Below are 16,074 nucleotides of genomic sequence, written 5' to 3' on the forward strand. Positions count from 1 at the left end.
TACTGGAAATGCATAGCAGATCAACATCTGCAAAGAAAATAAGACAAATTATGAAGGGTACACACACGAAATGGCGTAACCTGTGTTGTATTATTTCAGATGATGGCTGACCTGCTGTGTATTGAGTAATTTTTAAATTTCAGATTTCCAGCAGTTGTTTTTTTTTCCTCTTTATTTTAATGGGTTACTCAATAGTGGTTAGTAGCAGGAACCTTGGTCAATTTTCCACTCACTAATAAGGGAACACTGAGGCATACTGTAGTGCCCATATCACTGCCCAATCTTAGATTACGAATACTGCTTTCTAATCACCTAATGGAGACTTTCAATTAAAAAAGGTGAACTTTAATTGCCCTTAAATTCAACATACAGCTAATTAGCTTGGATAAGGCTGAAAAGTCAGGAGTAGAGCTGTTTATATACAGCTGGTACAGCTATCAATAAAATTCAGTATGAGCTATAAAGGTTCTGGTTTCATAATAGTGTAGCATTTATTTGCTAAAATTAGACTATATGCTTTAGATGTGAAAATTTTAATTTATAGAGACCAACTTTGCTCTTTTACGGTAAGTTGTATGTAAATATTTAAAGATGCTGCTAATGCTGTCTCAGTGGTAACATGTTACTAGTACTCAAATTTCCTGGGTCAGCTCATTTGCATCTTTATTCACAGCTGCAGGTACAAACATGAGCAGGTGTAGTCAGCCCACTAGAGATAGGAGAGGAAATTTGTATGTAAAAGATAGGGATAATCAAATGGGAGTCACAGAGTGGTGGGACAAAAGTTCTGAATGCCTTTAGAAAAGCTCAAAAGATATCTCAGCTCATTAGCAGCCTTTGCCAAGGGGGAAGGAGCAGAGGATTAAGAAGTCACTGACAAAAGTGAAAGGAAAGGAAGCCTCATGTGCAGGTTTGAGGCTGCAAGTGACTGGCTCTGTCACTTGTGCTAGTTCCTATGGTGCATGTTACCAGCAGGTGTCCTTTCAGCAGATGGCACATCTGTGCATCTGGCTATGCTGGCCTGGATCCTGTGAAGAAATTTCCCACAACAGTTGCCAGGTAAGCGCAACGATGTCTACAGATATGGTTAGTGACATCTTGGGTGCAGCCAATCAGCCTTTGCTGGCTGATGATTACCCTGGCGTGCCTTTTCTCATGCAATACCAAATAAAGCATGACGTGCTGTAATTGGGATGCTTTTGAAGAATCTGCCAGCAAAATGGTCAGTTAGACTTTTGGGCATTAAGACATTGAGAGTTGGAGCCTCTACCTGCACTAATTGTGTGCCAATAGATCTGGTCACCTCCGTACAAAAAAAAAACAACTTCCATTTATGTTAAAAGAGAAAAGAAAGACTTGCATTTATATAGCGTGTTTCACGACCTCAGGACGTCCCAAAGCACTTCACAGCCAATGAAGTACGCTCTTGAAGTGCAGTCACTGTTGTGATGTAGGAAACATGACAGCCAATTTGCACTCAGCAAGGTCCCACAAACAGCAATGTGATAATGATCAGATGACCTGTTTTTAGGTGTTGGTTGAGGGATAAATATTGGACAGGACATTGAGAAGAATTCCCCAGCTCTTCTTTGAAATAGTGCCAAGGGATCTTTTATATCCACCTGAGAGACGAGACAGAGATATGTTGTGCTTTTAACAGCGCAAGGTGCTTCACAAAATAAGTATATGGAAAACGGACACTGAGCCAAGAAAGGAGAGATTAGTGGCTGGATTCTCCTTTCATTGGCAGGTTAACAGCAGGACAGGTTAGCAGTCAAACAGAACTTCTGCCCACCAACATGACCTGTCGCTAACCCACTGCCTTTTCCTCTGGGGTTCTTAATCAGTTATGCTGAGTAGGTTATGAGCAGTAATACCGCAGTTCGGTGGGTTATTACTGCTGGGATGGAGGGAAATAGAGTCATGCTGAAGTGTTTAAAATGTTGCAGCTAATTAGAGGGGTACATGACTTTTTCCAGAGGAGGAGACACAATGACAGAGAAAACAGCAGCCTCGAGAGGATCAGCAGCAGGAAAGGCTCCCGGATTCTCATTTACATCAGTCGATGTTTTACTGGCTGAAGTATGGGTTAAAAGGGAAAGACTGAGGACAAGAAGCCCCTTAATCGGGTGCTTCGAGTCATGAAGGAGGTTGCTGAAACAGTCAGTGCAACCGTTCTATGAACTCACATTACCTGCCACAAGGGATTCTGCTAGTCTTGAAGGACATTTGATATAAAGGGATAATGCACCGGCAGCTCTTGTCTTCATAGGATACATGCACTTGGAGAAGTATCTACACCACTCATATTCCTTTAACATTCTCTCCCTGCAAAGGAAAAGATTGTGATAACTTTTGCCAGAAAAATTAAACTGGCGGACGAACACCGCTATTTTGTTTCCTACCCTTCTACCAGTTTCGTATCCATTCCCAGGGTTTACCCTGAATCCCCGTAGGATTGAGCTTAATGAATAGTCTTTCATGTGGAACTTTGTGTTGGTTTTGTCACCTTTTTTAATATGAGCACCACATTAGCCTGTTTCCAATCTACTGATACCTCCCCATTGCCCATTGACTATCTCATACTGATTGTCGGTGCCTCACAGATCTCCCTAGTATCTCTCAGCACTGGGATAAATATCATTTATCCCTAGGGATTTATTTGTTTTTAGCATTTAGCCTGCCTAGGGCTTCCATTCTCATTGATAATTCCTACATTACAACAGCAACTACATTTGAAAAAATACTTAATTCGCTGTAAAGCGCTTTTGGACGTCCTGAAATTGTGAAAGGTGCTAAATAAATGCAAGTCCTTTCCATCCATCCATCCATCCCTCCCTCCCATATTCATCCCCTATCCCTCCATCTCATTTCCCTCCATCCCATCCATCTTTGTTTGGAGGGGGCATGTTGCACATGTCTTCCCTTGTGAATACTTAAGAGGAAATATTCATTCAGAATATTTACTATTTTATGCTCATTCTCGGTTTCATGCCAGTTTCTGTCTTTTATGGTTTTCACCTCCTTTCTGGCTGCCCAGTACCATGTTCTCACTACCACTATCTAATTCTCAATGGGTGAAAGAATCTGAGATGGTGCTTGGGGGTGAGGAAGAAAGTGCCACAGGTGGTGAGTTGGCAGGATTTTGGGTAGAGGAAGACAGGGCAAGATTAAGCAGCTGGGCAGGAAGGTGTCCTGCCTTTCATACTCCTCTTCCTCATCATCATAGTCTTATGACGAGGGAGAAAGATGTCCCCATGTCTTCCTTCTCATCATCATCATCTTCCTCTTCCTGTACCCCCTATTGCTGTGGGTACCCCTTATTGCTGTGGTGAATCTGCAGGAAAGGGGAGTGGAAGGCAAGAATGGGTGAACATTACCTCCTTGGGATTAAGACCAAGAAAGGGGGTGGAAGATTATGTCTGTGTGGTGTTTCAGAGAGATGCCGGGGCGACAATGTAGTAGCTCAATCAATAACCTGGCATTGACCAGATGCCACTGACCTTGCCATTTCAAGAGCTGGGTGACTACCCACAAGCTCCGTGGCTTGTCCTCGAAGGGGGTGAGGAGTTTGAATATGGGGATGCCCCCTCTGGTAGTCTGCCTTTGCTGGTCATTGTGTGCTATTTGTTCTGTAAAAAGATAAAATAAATGAGAGTAAGGCTATCCGCTGTGTACAAGTGGCTTGGGGGAGATGATATAAGAGATGTGGGGTTTGAGGCTGTTAAAGTGGAGGAAAGAGGTTTTCTGGCTGTGCGTGCTAGTTCTTGGTGTTAGGGGAGCGGTGTAGCCATAGTGCAGGATACGGAGTTATAGCTGCCCTTAACCACAATGCAGTGTGAATGGTTGGTTGTGTAAGTGTTGCTTTAAGAGGTTGAAGAGTGTGCTGATGCCCATGATGAGCAAGGAAGAAAGAGAGTGTGCCCTGGTGAGGTTGTTAAATATTTTCAAGCAATGTTCTGCAGTCTGGAGGGGTAAGGGAGTTGGCAGTCATTCCTGGGGCTGGATAGGGGAGAAAGTTCCATTTCCATTCCACGGGTAGAGGTGGCTAGGAATATGGGACAGAACCCAGTTACACCGGGATTCCACCCCATTTGCACAGGCCCGTTAAATTCTAATTAGGCTGTGGGTGGATCTTCTACTTGCCCAAGGTGACACGTCAGGGAGAGTTCCTGGGCTATCCTGGGAATTCCACCTATTATACCATCTGACAGCTGGGGGTAATTTTAACCCCCAAGAACAGGTGAGCTGGGGGCGGGTGGGTAATCAAAATTGTAGATTTTAGCAGCGGGACTGAAACCCGGCTCCAACACGCCCACTTCCAGGTTTAATGCACGCATCTGAAACCCGGAAGTCATGTCCCCACTTAATGCTGATAGGTGCATTGTTAAAGGGGCAATTTACCTCATTGAAATAGTTGAGGTGATTAATTTATTGTGCATTCTAATGTGAAACTAATTTATTCTAACCTGCATGGGTTTCCCATGGATACTCAATCTCACCAGTGAAATGGAGTGCCAGTATCTGCGCTGGTGTATGGCTGTACGTCCTGTGACAGTGCACCCTCAGAAGGAATGAGGTGCTCTGAGGAATCTTTGTCTTCCATCTCGCCACATTCTTCTTGAACTTGTGAAGGCCCTGGAAGACAGCATAAAGCGATATTAATTATTCATCGACAAAGTGACAATCTCTCCAATCACCATAATGTGGTCGTCAGAGTTCAGTCATTAGTGAAATAAAGTCATTGTGTGTGTAAAAGATATTAAAGTTCTGTCACCGGGCATCTGTGGGTTCCCAGTCTCTCCATCTCCGATGGATAGGGATGCAGTTATCCCACTTATCTCCACGGCCTCCTCCTCTGCATCTGTTAGCTGGACTATCTGTGGTCCAGTCCCCACCTTCTCCCTTGTGTTTTGCACTCTCTTCCCCTACGAGGGGAGAAAGAAGGTGCTGTGATTGAAGGTGCTATATTCACCAGATTAACGCATTGCTTTGGGTGAGGCTGACTATGAAACAGATGCATCAGAGGGTGACTATCAGACAGATGCATCACATTGCATCAGGATTGGGGTGAGTGGCAGTGGTGGCTGTGTAAATGGGGAGGTGAGGAAGTGCATAGAAAGTGAAGGATGGTTAATGCTGAAACTTAACTGGGTGTGAGGAGTGATATGATGGATAGGCATGCCAACACAGAGTTGGGGGAGGGGGGGGGGATGGAAAAAGAGGTCTTGCACAACACAGGATGTGGGTGAATCAGCACATGCACTCGCTTTTCCTGACCAGGTTAGGTCATTAAAATGCCCCCTGCACTGCAGCCAAGACCTGGGCACGGTGCTCCTGCCGGTGACCTCTTTTGCCACCTCCAGCCACGCCTTCTTGGTGACAGAACCAGGTTTCTTCCTCCGATCACTTGAGTAGATGACCTCCCTCCTGCTGCCCACAGCACCCAGTAGTACTTCAAGTGACGTGTCCGAGAACCTGGGAGCTGCCTTTCCTCTATGCGCTTCCATGGCTTTACTTCCTCCTTTCTCCTCCAAAATCCATTTTTGCATTGGCCCTTTAAATAGTGGACTTCAGATTGTGTCATGTGGGTGCGCAGTATGCCCACTGCGCAGCTTGGAGACGCAAAACCCGGAATTAAAATTAACTGCCTTCAATTTACTTGCTATCGTAGATTCCGATGCGCTCAAATTATTTCCGGGTTTCCCATGTGATTATCTACCCACCCGCTGAGTTCCTGGCTCCAGGTAAAAATCATGCCCCTGATGTCAGTCTTGTTAATAGCCTTGGGAGTCACCAGACCTTTACTAAGGAAGGGTAATTAATGTCAGAAGGGATCGATTACCTCCCCAAAGAGGCCGGCTTGCTCCATTGGGAGCAGAAGATCTGAATAAAAGAATTTTCTTCAGGACTTCAGCGGCCTCCTCTCTGCCACCAGAGTGACATGGCACAATTCTGACAATCCAGCTGGCAGATCGAGGTGGGTACTGCTGATACACACTCCTTGGCCATGCAAATTTGGGGTGGCCCAGGGTTGTGATCGACGGGGTTTAATTCTGCTGCAATTGCGCAAGTGGTAACTCCAGGAATTTGGAACCAATATATAAAATTTTAGGTTCCTGGAATAAACTGGAGGATGCAGGTTCTGTTACTGAAGTAGTTTGTAATTCAATCAGAGAAAAAGCTGCAGCTGCTCATCTCAATACATTCTAGACTGAAAATCCAATAGTTCATTGCTAATGATATTTAGCAAGCCCCACTCCAGAAACTTGAGCACATAATAGAGCCTGACACTTCAATGCAATACTGAGGGAGTGCTGTACCGTTGGAGGTGCTGTCATTCAGATGAGACATTAAATTGAGGCCCCACCTGCCCTTTCAGGTGGACGTGAAACGTCCCACGGCACTATTTGAAGAAGAACAAGAACATTCTCCTAGTGTCCTGGCCAATATTTATCCCTCAATCAATACCCCTAAAACAGATTATCTGGTTATTTGTATCATTACTGTTTCTGACCCTGCCGTGTGCAAATTGGTTGCTGTGTTCCCCTACATACAACAGTGACTTCACTTCAAAACAACTTCATTAGCCATGAAGTGCTTTGGGATGTTCTGAAGTCTTGAAAGGCACTTTAGAAAATGAGTTCATTCTTTCCTTTCTTTTAGGACAACTACTTGACAATTTATGCAGTATCAGGAAAGAAATGAACAGTGAGAGGTATTTTGTAAGTTACTGAAGGACTTCAGGGGGAAAAATTCAGTTGTAACTGCCTTGTGAGGTACTGATAACACACCATTGCAATGTTAGGCTGGTTGTATCTAGGCCTTAGTCCTTCAGGGAGTCAATCAGAGCTTACTCGTTTAACCATGAAAAATACAACCATATGAAACTGCAATATTATTAGCCTCAAACACAAAAAATTATGATGATCATTCAAAGAGCATGATAAAAATCATGGAATTTTAAGATTGCTAAGTACTATCATCTTTCCTTTTTAAATGTTTTTAATAATTGGCCATTTCTCTTGATATGATTTTATTGTATAGAGATATTTTTATGATTTTTCATTTTTTCTCTATTTTGCTGGTTCTTGGGAGTAGCATACTTGGCAACTAATGGCCAGCGAGGCACAGGGGAGGGAAGAAGGAAGATATCAAAGAGAAAGACAGGGAGACAAAGGTAGAGAAAAGAAGATAACAAAAAGGGAGAAAAAAGATGATGGACAGCAAAAGGAGAAAAAAAGATTTACCAATAGAGGAGAAAGGAGATAGCAAAGAGAGAGAAACAAAACTACAACGAGAGGTAAGGCTGCAGTTTTTTTCTTATTCGTTCATGGGATGTGGGCGTCGCTGGCGAGGCCGGCATTTATTGCCCATCCCTAATTGCCCTTGAGAAGGTGGTGGTGAGCCGCCTTCTTGAACCGCTGCAGTCTGTGTGGTGAAGGTTCTCCCACAGTGCTGTTAGGAAGGGAGTTCCAGGATTTTGACCCAGCGACGATGAAGGAACGGCGATATATTTCCAAGTCGGGATGGTGTGTGACTTGGAGGGGAACGTGCAGGTGGTGTTGTTCCCATGTACTTGCTGCTCTTGTCCTTCTAGGTGGTAGAGGTCGTGGGTTTGGGAGGTGCTGTCAAAGAAGCCTTGGCAACTTGCAGTAGTGCATCCTGTGGATGGTACACACTGTGCGCCGGTGGTGAAGGGAGTGAATGTTTAGGGAGGTGGATGGGGTGCCAATCAAGCGGGCTGCTTTGTCCTGGATGGTATCGAGCTTCTTGAGTGTTGTTGGAGCTGCACTCAAACAAGCAAGTGGAGAGTATTCCATCACACTCCTGACTTGTGCCTTGTAGAGGTGGAAAGGCTTTGGGGAGTCAGGAGGTGAGTCATTCGCCGCAGAATACCCAGCCTCTGACCTGCTTTTGTAGCCACAGTATTTATATGGCTGGTCCAGTTAAGTTTCTGGTCAATGGTTACAGAAAAAGAAAATCGCAGAAAGAAATTGGACCATTTTGGTTTACATGCAGTTGTGCTTTGCCACCCACCAGTTCATGGGAACCCAACTGAGAGAAGTGATAAGCTTACTATCATATCTGTCTCTTTAGCTTATCTCGAGGGAGGCAGGACCAGCTGAGTTAGTATGGGCACGAGCGCAACTCTAACAAAATTTTTTGTTGTGTGTTTTTTGTAGTGCTCCCTAATGGTATTTGGTGCACTTTATCCTCATTTTTGTGATTTCAATATGCCCTGGGTCTGCCATAGAAACAGTGGCATAAGTCACTCCTGTAAGTAGTCTGGAGCATTTTATTTTTGTGGCAGTAACTGCACTGCCCTAAATCTGCTTATACTACTGTTAATTAGTTGGCCCAATGCTGTATCAACTGCTTGAGATTCTGACCTTACGCCCTAGCATGCCCCAGCTGGTTCATCAATAAGAACATAAGAAATCGGAGCAGGAGTAGGCATACGGCCCCTCGAGCCTGCTCCGCCATTCAATAAGATCATGGCTGATCTTCGACCTGAACTCCACTTTCCCGCCCGATCCCCATATCCCTTGATTCCCCTAGAGTCCAAAAATTTATCAATCTCAGCCTTGAGCATATTCAACGACTCAGGGGTAGAGAATTCCAAAGATTCACAAGCCTCTGAATTAAGAAAATCCTCTGCATTTCAGTCTTAAATGGCCGACCCCTTGGCTTGAGACTATGCCCCCTGGTTCTAGACTCTCCAACCTCTCAGCATCTACCTTGTCGAGATCACCTCTCATTCGTCTAAACTCCAGAGCGTATAGGCCCATTCTACTCAATCTCTCCTCATAGGAATCAATCTAGTGAACCTTCATTGCACCGCCTCGAAGGCAAGTATATCCTTCCTTAGATAAGGAGACCAAAACTGTACACAGTCCTCCAGGAGTAGTGTCACCAAAGCTCTATTTGCTTTGTATAAGTGTATACAATTATACGATTGTAGTAAGACTTCTACTCTTGTACTCCAGCCCCCTTGCAATAAAAGCCAACATGCCATTTGCCTTCCTAGTTGCCTGCTGTACCTGCATGCTAACTTTTTGTGTTTCTTGTACGAGGACACCCAAATCTCTCTGAACACCAACATTTAGTAGTTTCTCACCATTTAAAAAAATATTCTGTTTTTCTATTCTTCCTACCAAAGTGAATAACCTCAGATTTCTGTACATTATACTCCATCTGCCACCTTCTTGCCCACTCATCTAACCTGTCTATATCCCTTTGCAGACTCTTTGTGTCCTCTTCGCAGCTTACTTTACCACCTAGCTTTGTATTATCAGCAAACTTCGATACATTACATACGGTCCCTTCATCTAAGTCATTAATATAGATTGTAAATAGCTGAGGCCCAAGCACTGATCCTTGCGGCACTCCAGTAGTTACAGCCTGTCAACCTGAAAATGACCTGTTAATCCCTACTCTCTGTTTTCTGTTCATTAACCAATTCTCTATCTATGCTAATATATTACCCCCAATCCCATGAGCCCTTATCTTGCATAACAACCTTTATGTGGCACCTTATCGAATGCCTTTTGAAAATCCAAATATGCTACATCCACTGGTTCTCCTTTATCTATCCTGCTAGTTACATTATCAAAAAAACTCTAATAAATTTGTCAAACACTATTTCCCTTTCATAAAACTGTGTTGACTCTAATCACAATATGATTTTCTAAATGCCCTGTTACCACTTCCTTAATAATGGATTCCAGCATTTTCCTGACAACTGAAGTCAGGCTAACTGGCCTGTAGTTCCCTGTTTTCTCCCTCTCTCCATTCTTGAAGAGTGGGGTTACATTTGCTACCTTCCAATCCACTGGGACCTTTCTAGAATCTAGGGAACTTAAGAAGATCATAACCAATGCATCCGCTATCTCTACAACCACCTCTTTTAGAACCCTCGGATGTAAGCCATCAGGTCCAGGGATTCATCGGATTTTCATCCCATTAGTTTCTCCAGTACTTTTTCCTTTACTGATATTAATTACTTTGAGTTCCTCACTCTCATTAGCCCCTTGGTTCCCCAGTATTTCTGGTATGTTTTTTGTGTCTTCTACTATGAAGACAGATACAAAATATTTTTTGTAACATCTCTGCCATTTCCTTATTCCCCATTATAATTTCTCCTGGCTCAGCCTCTAAGGGACCCACGTTTACTTTTGCTACTCTCTTCCTTTTAATATACTTGTAGAAGCTCTTACAATCAGTTTTTATATTTCTTGCTAGTTTACTTTCATATTCTATTTTCTCCCTTTTTATCAATTTTTTGGTCATCCTTTGCTGGTTTCTAATATTCTCCCAATCCTCAGGCTTATTACTCTTCTTCACAACATTATAGGCCTCTTCTTTTAATCTAATACTATCCTTAACTTCTTTAGTTAGCCACGGATGAATCACTTTTCCCCATGGAGTTTTTATTTCTCAATAGAAAGTTTATTAGTTGAGAATATTGAAATATTTAATAGAACCATAGAAAAGATACAGCACAGAAGGGGGCCATTCGGCCCATCGTGTCCGCGCCGGCTCGGAGAACAACTAGGTGCCCATTCTAATCCCACCTTCCAGCACCCGGTCCGTAGCCCTGCAGCTAACAGCACTTTAGGCGCAGGTCCGGGAACTTTTTAAAAGAGTTGAGGGTCCCTGCCTCTACCACCAATTCGGGCAGCGAATTCCATACACCCACCACCTTCTGGGTAGAAAAGTTTTTCCTCATGTCCCCTCTAATCCTTCCGCTAATCAGTTTAAATCTCTGTCCTCTAGTTCTTGAACTCTCTGCTAGGGTAAACAGGTACTTCCTGTCTACTCTATCTGGGCCCCTCATAATTTTGTACACCTCAATCAAGTCTCCCCTCAGCCTCCTCTGCTCCAATGAAAACAGCCCCAGCCTATCCAATCTCTCCTCGTAGCTGCAATTTTCAAGCCCTGGCAACATTCTTGTAAATCTTCTCTGCACTCTCTCCAGAGCAATTACGTCCTTCCTGTAATGTGGTGACCAGAACTGCGCACCCTCTTTAAGCCAGGTTTCTGTTATAGCAATGATATCATGCTGCCATGTGTCTATCTGTGCCCTTAGCTCATCTGCTTTGTTTGTAATACTCCTTGCATTGATGTATATATCCTTTAACCCCATCAAATTCCTGTGCAGAACACTATTTAACCTTTGCTTCTTTAGCCTTTCTGAGTCGCTAACTACGTCACTAACTGCTTTTCTACTTTCCGTTTCCTGGTCTGAATTTGTCCTATCTGTACCTGCCCTTTGGTTCCCATCCCCCTGCCATACTAGCAAATACACCCGCGAGAATATTGGCCCTGGATCTGCTTGGGTGCAACTCGTCCAGCTTGTACAGGTCCCGCCTTTCCCAGAATCGGTCCCAATGCCTCAGGAATTTAAACCCCTCCCTCCTACACCATCTCTCAAGCCATGCATTCATCTGGTCTATTCTCCTATTTATGCTCTCGCTAGCACGTGGCACTGGGAGTAATCCTGAGATTACTACCTTAGAGGTCCTGCTTTTTAATTTATTTCCTAACTCCCTATATTCTGCTTGCAGGACCTCATCCCTTTTTTTACCGATGTCGTTGGTACCGATATGGACCACGACGTCTGGCTGTTCACCCTCCCCCTTCAGAATGTCCTGCAGCCGCTCTGTGATACCCTTGACCCTAGCACCAGGGAGGCAACATACCATCCTGGAGTCACGTCTGAGGACGCAGAAACGCCTATCTATTCCCCTTACGATGGAATCCCTTATCACTATTGCTCTCCCATTCTTTTTCCTCCCCTCCTGTGCAGCTGAGTCACTCATGGACCTTGCTGCATTCCCCTGATAAGCCATCTCCTCCAACAATATCCAAAGCGGGATATCTGTTTGAGGGGGAGTTGGCCCTGGGGGACTCCTGCTCTACCTGCCTAGTCCTTTTACTTTACCTGGCGGTCACCCATTTCCTTTCTGGCTGCGTAATCTTTACCTGCGGTGTGACCACCTCACTGAACGTGCTATCCACAATAATCTCAGCATCGCGGATGTTCCACAGTGAATCCACCCGCAGCTCCAGCTCTGAAATGCAGTTAACCAGTAGCTGCAGCTGGACGCACTTCCTGCACACATGGTCGCCAGGGACACCGGTAGTGTCCATGACTTCCCACATAGCGCAGGAGGAGCATATCACGGGTGCAAGCTCTGCTGCCATGACTTGCCTTAGATTAAGCTCGTTAGTTACTCCTTTAAATTACTCTTAATTTAGAGAATGTTAACTACACTAGGGACCTTGATTCACTAAAAAATGCTACTTGCTATAACTAAATTAAGTTTAGTTTTTTAAAAAAAAATTAGTTTTATGCTATAAGTTACTTAGCCCACAGTCCTAAGAAAGAAGAAAACAGAAGAGATACTCACCACCAACCACCTACCTGCCTTACCTGTGACGTCACAGTGCAGTTTTGTTTTGTTGTTGCTGTGACCTGCTCTCGGTAAGCTCCTCTCTGCTGACTAATCAAATGCACCTCACCACTTACTGCATCGAATCCCCTCATTCACCAAATTCCCAATTGTAGACTCCGTCGAAACCAGACTCCGTCAATAGCTGCTACTCCGTGCTCCCTCACTCCCTTCTTTAAATGTTTGCCTTTGCTTACCTACTATCATACCTTTTCATCTAATTTCCTAATCTACCTTAGCCAACTCGCACTTCATACCTATGTAATCGGCTTTATTTAAGTTTAAGACTCTAGTTTCGGTCTTAAGTATGTCACTCTCAAACTCAATGTGAAATTCTATCATATTATGATCACTCTTCCCCAGAGGATCCTTTACTGTGAGATTACTAATTAACCCTGTCTCACTACTCAATACAAGATCTAAAATAGCCTGTTCGCTGGTTGGTTCCACGATGTATTGTTCTAGGAAACTGTCTCGAATACATTCCATGAAATCATCCTCCAGACTGCCTTTGCCAATTTGATTTGCTCAGTCTGTATGAAGATTAAAGTCCCCCACGATTATTGCATTACCTTTGTTACAAGCCTCTATTATTTCTTGATTAATACTCTGTCCAACTGTATAGCTACTGTTAGGGGGCCTATAAACTACTCCCACCATTGTTTTCTGCCCCTTGTTATTCCTTATTTCCACCCATACTGATTCTACTTCCTTATCCTCCAAGCCAGGATCCTTTCTCAGCATTGTCCTTATGTCATCCTTTATTATCAGGGCTACCCCCGCTCCCCCCAACTCCTTTTCCATTCTGCTTGTCTTTTCGAAAGGTCAAATACCCTGGAATATTTAGTTCCCAACCTTGGTCACCTTGCAACCATGTCTCTGTAATGGCCATCTGATTAAACCCATTTACCTCTATTTGTGCCACTAATTTGTCTGTCTTGTTATGAATGCTTCATGCATTCAGATAAAGAGCCATTAATTTTAACTTTTTACCATTTTTCCCTGCTTTGACCTTATTCGCTGATTCCCCATCTGCCATTAAACTCTCTGTCCCTTCCTGCCACAGTCTGCTTATCTTTACCCAAATCACTGCACTGCTCTGTTGCCTTGACTTTTCTCTTTCGATTTCTAATTTTCCCCTCCCCCCACCTTTTTTTTTAGTTTAAATCCTATCTGCAGCCCTAGTTATTCGATTCACCAGGACACTGGTCCTAGCCCGGTTTAAATGGAGCCCACCCCAACGGAACAGCTCTCTCTTTCCCCAGTACTGGTGCCGGTGCCCCATGAATCAAAACCCCTGTCTCCCACACCACTCTCTGATCTGTTTGACCCGATGCCAATTTGCGCATAACCTTCCCTCCATCGTAAGGTCAGAAGTGGGGCAGTTCACTGATTATTGCACAATGTTCAATTCCATTTGCAATTCCTCAAATAATGAAGCAGTGTCCACATGCAGCAAGAACAGGACAACATCCATACATGGGCTGATAAGTGGCAAGTAACATTCGTGCCACACAAGTGACCATCTCCAACGAGAGAGTCTGACCACCTCCTCTTGTCATTCAACGGCATTACCAATGCCAAATTCCCCACCATCGGGGGTCACAACAGACCTGAAACTCAACTGGACCAGTCACATAGGTACCGTGGGTACGACAGCAGATCAGAAGCTGGGTATTCTGTGGCGAGTGGCTCAATTCCTGACTCCTTAAAGCTTCTTAGAGCAGATAAAGCGCGGGAGAAGCGGCTGAGAGGAGCAGATAAAGCGCGGGAGAAGCGGCTGAGAGGAGCAGATAAAGAGCGGGAGAAGCGGCTGAGAGGAGCAGATAAAGCGCGGGAGAAGCGGCTGAGAGGAGCAGATAAAGAGCGGGAGAAGCGGCTGAGAGGAGCAGATAAAGCGCGGGAGAAGCGGCTGAGAGGAGCAGATAAAGAGCGGGAGAAGCGGCTGAGAGGAGCAGATAAAGCGCGGGAGAAGCAGCTGAGAGGAGCAGATAAAGCGCGGGAGAAGCGGCTGAGAGGAGCAGATAAAGAGCGGGAGAAGCGGCTGAGAGGAGCAGATAAAGAGCGGGAGAAGCGGCTGAGAGGAGCAGATAAAGAGCGGGAGAAGCGGCTGAGAGGAGCAGATAAAGAGCGGGAGAAGCGGCTGAGAGGAGCAGATAAAGAGCGGGAGAAGCGGCTGAGAGGAGCAGATAAAGAGCGGGAGAAGCGGCTGAGAGGAGCAGATAAAGCGCGGGAGAAGCGGCTGAGAGGAGCAGATAAAGAGCGGGAGAAGCGGCTGAGAGGAGCACATAAAGAGCGGGAGAAGCGGCTGAGAGGAGCAGATAAAGATCGGGAGAAGCGGCTGAGAGGAGCAGATAAAGCGCGGGAGAAGCGGCTGAGAGGAGCAGATAAAGCGCGGGAGAAGCGGCTGAGAGGAGCAGATAAAGAGCGGGAGAAGCGGCTGAGAGGAGCAGATAAAGAGCGGGAGAAGCGGCTGAGAGGAGCACATAAAGAGCGGGAGAAGCGGCTGAGAGGAGCAGATAAAGCGCGGGAGAAGCGGCTGAGAGGAGCACATAAAGAGCGGGAGAAGCGGCTGAGAGGAGCAGATAAAGAGCGGGAGAAGCGGCTGAGAGGAGCACATAAAGAGCGGGAGAAGCGGCTGAGAGGAGCAGATAAAGAGCGGGAGAAGCGGCTGAGAGGAGCAGATAAAGAGCGGGAGAAGCGGCTGAGAGGAGCAGATAAAGAGCGGGAGAAGCGGCTGAGAGGAGCAGATAAAGAGCGGGAGAAGCGGCTGAGAGGAGCAGATAAAGAGCGGGAGAAGCGGCTGAGAGGAGCAGATAAAGAGCGGGAGAAGCGGCTGAGAGGAGCAGATAAAGCGCGGGAGAAGCGGCTGAGAGTAGCAGATAAAGAGCGGGAGAAGCGGCTGAGAGGAGCACATAAAGAGCGGGAGAAGCGGCTGAGAGGAGCAGATAAAGAGCGGGAGAAGCGGCTGAGAGGAGCACACAAAGAGCGGGACCGACACTCTGAGACCAGCGGCAGAGTTCGGGGTGACGTCACCAGTCAAAGTGACGCGGCACAGGGGAGGCAGCTGATTGGTGACTAGGTTCATGTGAATATTTCTACCATTTTACTGTAAGTAAAGTAATAACAAAAGGAAGGTCTGCAGGTTTTATAGCAGGTAGTGTTTTTTTTTAGTGAACCGAGGTCCCTAGTATAGTTAACATTTTCTAATTTCAACGTAATTTAAGAGGGGTAACTAAGCTAAGGCAAGTCATGGCAGCAGACCTCGCACCCGTGATATTTTTTTTTATTCGTTCACGGGATGTGGGCGTCGCTGGCAAGGCTGGCATTTATTGCCCATCCCTAATTGCCCTCGAGAAGGTGGTGGTGAGCCGCCTTCTTGAACCGCTGCAGTCCGTGTGGTGACGGTTCTCCCACAGTGCTGTTAGGAAGGGAGTTCCAGGATTTTGACCCAGCGACGAAGAAGGATCGGCGATATATTTCCAAATCGGGATGGTGTGTGACTTGGAGGGGAACGTGCAGGTGGTGTTGTTCCCATGCGCCTGCTGCCCTTGTCCTTCTAGGTGGTAGAGGTCGCGGGTTTGGGAGGTGCTGTCGAAGAAGCCTTGGCGAGTTG

At 45.5% G+C, this 16,074-nt stretch overlaps 1 protein-coding gene across 4 annotated transcripts in view; it reads left to right on the top strand.

Annotated features, from left to right (window-relative positions):
• LOC137322025 (uncharacterized) overlaps positions 1 to 16,074 on the top strand; it is a 98,655-nt gene that overhangs the window by 61,555 nt on the left and 21,026 nt on the right. The window lies entirely within an intron of this gene.

Source organism: Heptranchias perlo, chromosome 5 (assembly GCF_035084215.1).
Source record: "Heptranchias perlo isolate sHepPer1 chromosome 5, sHepPer1.hap1, whole genome shotgun sequence".
Lineage (NCBI taxonomy): Eukaryota > Metazoa > Chordata > Chondrichthyes > Hexanchiformes > Hexanchidae > Heptranchias > Heptranchias perlo.